The sequence below is a fragment of the Equus caballus genome, chromosome 18, assembly GCF_041296265.1.
Source record: "Equus caballus isolate H_3958 breed thoroughbred chromosome 18, TB-T2T, whole genome shotgun sequence".
NCBI lineage: Eukaryota > Metazoa > Chordata > Mammalia > Perissodactyla > Equidae > Equus > Equus caballus.
The window spans coordinates 72,757,224-72,763,223 of NC_091701.1; positions in this window are offsets into that span (position 1 = coordinate 72,757,224).

A 6,000-nucleotide genomic window follows, 5' to 3' on the forward strand; every position below is an offset into this window, starting at 1 on the left:
TTAGAGTAGTGTTTCCCCATCCCCCAATTTTTTAATGTATTTTTTTATGTACTTCATTTGTTCATTCATTCAAAAAGAGTTAAGTGTTTCAGGGGCTAATATAAAGATATGACTGTAACTTGAGTACATTTGTGATTCCATTGCAAAGGGATTATTACTATTAATACTTGTATGTTTCTTTATTTCATCCTTAATTTGATCTTTTCTACTTGAAATTAAAATTTATTTTTTGAATTTAAGAAGAAAAGCCCACCTGGTAAAATTAGCCTGATAAGTTTAAAGAATCTCTTTAGATTAATTCTGTCTTTTCAGTTGAAAAAGGCTCAGTCTCCCAGACTTTGCCCCCTCTCCCAAGCAAGTGCCTGGGAGGAGAGGTGGCAGTGGAGGCTTATGTCTTAAGTGACCATGTGACAGCAGCTGAGGTGCTGAATCCAGATGTCCACATGGCATCCTCTGGATCTATGCTGGCCTCTCATGGGGAGTGGCTGTCTGGGCTGCCCCGACTGTAGAAAATTAACTGGTCCCACCTCTGGGTTTTCAGCTGGTGAAAGCTGCTAAAGCCTGTGGCTACTGTGACTCACTCTCTGATCTCCCAGCTTCCAGGGAGCCCAGCATTAATCCCTGGCTGATTGGGCCTCCTCGTAGTTGCTGCTTCTGCTATAGATGCCTCTATATTTCTGTTGTAGGGGAGGAAAACAATTCCTCTACCCTCTAGACCCTTCTGGCTAGCCTAAGAATTAAATTGGCATGAGACAGAATAACAGGAGAAAATCAAACAAAGCTTTTATTACACGTATACATGGGAGAAACCCAGAAAAACTCAGTAACTCCCAGAATGGCTGGGGTTGCCAACCTAAAACACCGTCTTCAGCTAAAGACAAAGGAGGATGTTGGGGGTAGGGGAGTCAGTTATAGGAGATTACCGGAAAAAGCACAGTAAACAAGAGTAAGGTTATTATGCAGATTTAAATCCTTGCCTTCTGCATTGATAACAGTTTCTAGAGATAAGGTCATCCTCCCTCTTCTGTGTACAGAGAGGGAGACACCTTTAAGATGGAGATTTCCCTTACAAATGTTAATGTCTTTTACAAGGGTAATTTCTACCTGGTTTTCAGAGCTTCTCCCATGTCTGCAGTTTCTTAAAGGTAACCAGCCCAAAATAATTCCCATGCCAAAGAGACACATCTTGAGGTGACAGATTCTGCTCCCCTGCACTGTCATATGTGCTGTCTACTCCATGGCCTAGGCCATGCCTCCCATGGGCTCTACTGTGGACTCACCTCACCTTTCATCACCTGTGGTCCTATGACAGTCACTCCATTCTCAGCGCAGCTGCTTTCCATGTTCCTCTTATCAGCATGTGGTTAGTTCTGAGGCCCATCCTCAGCAAGGAAACTGAGGCAGCCTCAGCAAAGTTAAACTCACAGTTTCCCTCTGTCTAACTACACTGGGCCCCTGAACTTACTTTGATGCCGCTGCCCTCAAGTTGGTGCCAGGGCAGCCTGTCAGGCAACCTCCTTACTAAACCTTAAATATAAACTGAAGAGGATTCTGGGAAGATAGTGGTGAAAGCACCAGGAATCTGTCTCCCCAGTGGACAACAATTGTACCATCAGAATCTGTCTGATGTAACTATTTTAGAAGCCTGTTGAAGGCTTGCAACTTCCAGGGGAAGATTTGGATGGTAAATTGTGGTTAATTTAGGCCAATTTCAGCTCTTAGCACAGTAGCTGCTACCCATCCCCCAACCCCAGCCATGTGGCAGGCAGCTGTGCACATGTTCCTGGAGCAGCTTTTACACAGCTTGTGGGAAGTGGGACAGGCAAAAAGGACCCTGTCCTCCAAATCTCAGGCATCTGTGCTTTGATCACTGATTGCTGTGTCTGATCACAGAGGTATAGACAAAGAGGAGCATAGCCATTGTTGTTGCACCTACCCCACCCCTTGATGCAAGCCTCTCCCCCTCCAGCTGAAGTGACTTCCGGGGATTTAAAGAGTTGCTGCCCTTATTTTCCCCTTTGGTTTTTGCTTTTTGCCCTTTTGAGAGCTACACATGAAAGACTAGGAAATTCAAAGACTGCTGCATATATGGGAAAAATTAGAAACTGACCATGCATTCCCAGAAAGGCTCAGAAAAGACCTGAGAAGACCTTAAGTTTACACCTCAGGCTGGTCCTTGATCCAGAGACAGCCTACAATGATAAAAAAAAAAAAGAAAAAAGAAAGAAAGAAAGAAAGAGAGAAAGAAAACACACAATAACAAAAAACAGCAAACCCTAGGGAAGGGTGAGAATCTGATTTTCAGAGTCACCATATTATTAGATTTGAGTAAAACCAAAAATCACAAGGCATACAAAGAAACAAGAAAATATGGCCCATTTAAAGGAAAAAAAAAAATCAACAGAAACTGTGAAAAAGACCTAATGGCAGAAATACTAGACAAACAACTGTCTTAAAGATGCTCAAGGAACTAAAGGAAGATGTGGAGAAAGTCAAGAAAATGGTATGTGAGCAAAATGGAAATATCAATACCAATAAAGATATAGAAAACCTAAAAAAGAAAAAGAAAAGAAATGCTGGAGCTGAAAATTACAACAACTGAAATGAAAAATTCACCAGAGGGTTTCATAGGCAGATTTGAGCAGGCAGAAGAAAGAATCAGCAAACTTAAACATAAAACGATGGAAATTATTGAGTCTGAGGAACAGAAGGAAAAAAGATTGAAGAAATGTGAACAGAGACTAAAGAACCAGTAGGACACCATTAAACAGAACAACATATGTATCATGGGAGTCCCAGAAGGAGAAGAGACAGAGAAAGGGACAGAAAGAATATTTGAAGAAATAATGTCTGCAAATCCCCAAATTTGATGAAATCCATGAATATAAACATCCAGGAAGCTCAACAAACTCGAAGCAAGATCAACTCAAAGAGACCCATGCTGAGACACACAATAATCAAACTATCAAAAGCCAAAGAAGAAAATCCTATAAGCAGCAAGAGAGAAGTAAATCATCACAGACAAGTGTTCCTAAGATTAACCCTAAGATTATCAGCAGATTTCTCATCAGAAACTTTGGAGGCCAGTAGACAGTGAACTGGTATATTCAAAATGCTTACAGAAAAAAACTTTCAACCAAGAATCCTACATCTGGCAAAACCATCCTCCAAAAATGAGGGAGAAATTAAGACATTCCCAGATAAGCAAAAGTTGAGAGAGTTCATGACCACTAGCCCTGTCCTGCAAGAAATGCTCAAGAGAGTCCTGCAGGGTGAAATGAAAGGACAGTAGATGGTAACTCAAAGCCATATGGAGAAATCAAGGTAAATACATAGGTAATTATAAAAGCTAGTATTATTGTAACAATGGTTTGTAACTGCACTCTTTGTTTTCTACGTAATTTAAGAGACTAATAAATTTAAAGAAAAAATTACTAATGTAAAAGCTAGTATTACTGTAACTTTGTTTTCTATATAATTTAAGAGATGAATGCATTAAAATTTTGTCTTCTACATAATTTAAGAGACTAATGTATTTAAAATGATTATCAGTTTATGTTTTGGGGCACACAATGTATAAAGATGTAATTTTGTGACATCAACAACATAAAGTGGTTGGAAAAGAGCTATAAAAGAGCAAAGTTTTTGTATGTTATTAAAGTTAAGCTGATATAAATTCAAATTAGAATGTTATAACTTTAGGATGCTAAATGAAATCCCCATGGAAAACACAAAGAAAATAGCTATAAACTACACAAAAAGGAATGAGAAATAAATTTAAACATTTCACTACAAAAAATTAACTAAACACAAAAGAAGACAGTAATGCAGGAAATGAGGGGGAAAGCTACAAGGCATATCGAAAACAAATAGCCAAATGACAGAAGCAAGTCTCTATCAGTAATTAACTTAAATGTAAATGAGTTAAGGGGCCGGCCCCGTGGCCGAGCGGTTAAGTTCGCGCGCTCCGCTGCAGGCGGCCCAGTGTTTCGTTGGTTCGGATCCTGGGCGCGGACATGACACTGCTCATCAAACCACGCTGAGGCGGCGTCCCACATGCCACAACTAGAAGGACCCACAACAAAGAATATACAACTATGTACCGGGGGCCTTTGGGGAGAAAAAGGAAAAAATAAAATCTTAAAAAAAAAAAAAAAAATGTAAATGAGTTAAACTCTCTAATCAAAAGAAAGAGATTGGCAGAATGGATGGAAACACATGATCCAACTATATGCTGTCTACAGCACACTCACTTGAGATCCAAAGACATGAACAAGTTGAGAGTGAAAGGATGGAAAAAGAAATTCCATGAAAATCGTAACCAAAAGAGAGCAGAAGTGGCTATACTAGCATCAGACAAAATAGACTTTAAATCCAAAAAGATTATAAGAGACAAAGAAGGACATTATATAATAATAAAGGTACAATACAGCAAGACGATATGAGTTACAAACATTTACACACCTACTGACAGATCATCAAAATGTGTGATGCAAAAACTGACAGAATTGAGGGGAAAAATAGAAAGTTCTACAATAACAGTTGGAGACTTCAATACCCCACTCACAATAATGGATAGAACAACCAGATAGAAGATAAGTAAGAAAATAGAGAACTTAACAACACAATAAATCAACTATATCAAACAGACATACAGAACTCTCCACCCAATAACAATTGTGTACTTTCTTCCAAGTGCACATGGGACATTTTCCAGGATAGACCATATATTAGGTCACAAATTGTCTCAATAGATTTAAAAAGATAGGTATCATACAAACTATCTTCTCTGACCACAATGGAATGAAGTTAGAAATCAGTAACATAAGGAAAACTGGAGAATTCACAAAATTGTGAAAATTAATCAACACACTCTTAAGTAAGCAATGGATCAAAGAAGAATTCACAAGAGAAATTAGAAAATTCTCGGAGACAAATGAAAATCAAAACATGACATACCAAAACTTCTGGGCTGCAGTGAAAGCAGTGCTGAAGGAGAAATTTATAGCTATAAATGTTTACATTAAAAAACAAGAAAGATCTCAAATCAACAACCTAACTTTGCCACTTAAGGAACTAGAAAAAGAATAACAAACTAAATGCAAACCTAGCAGAAGGAAGAAAATAACAAAAATTAGAGCAGAGATACATGAAATAGAGAATAGAGAAAATCAGTGAAACAAAAAGTTGGTTATTTGAAAAGATCAACAAAATTGACAAACCTTTAGCTAGATGAACTAAGAAAAAAAGAAAGAAGACTCAAATTACTAAAGTCAGAAATGAAAATGAAGACATTATTACTGACTCTACAACAACAAAAATGTTTATAAGAGAGTATTATGAACAATTGTATGCCAAAAAATTGGGTAACCTAGATGAAATGGACAAATTCCTAGAAACACAAAACCTACAAAGACTAAATCACAAAGAAACAGAAAATCAGAATAGACCTGTAACTAGTAAGGAGATTGAATCAGTAATCAAAAGTCTCCCAACAGTATCTGGCTGCATGGCATAGTTGTTAAGTCCAGCACACTCTGCTTTGGCAGCCTGGGTTTATGGGTTCAGATCCTGGGCACAGACCTAGAGCACTGTCAAGCCATGCTGTGGTGGCAACCCACATATGAAACAGAGGAAGATTGGCAACAGACATTAGTTCAGAGCAAATCTTCTTCACCAAAAATAAAAATATAAAAAGTAAAAATCTCCCAACAAAGAAAAGCCCTGGACCTGATGGCTTCACTGGTGAATTCTACTAAACATGTAAAGAACTAATATCAATCTTTCTTAAACTTTTCCAAAACATTGAAGAGAAGGGAACACTTCCTAACTTATTCTATGAGGCCACTATAACCCTGATACAAAAGCCAGATAAAGACACTATAAAAAAGAAAACTACAAGCCAATGTCCTTTATGAACATTGATGAAAAAATCCTCAGCAAAATACTAGCAAACAGAATTCAGCAGCAAATTAAAAGGATTATACACCATGACCAAGT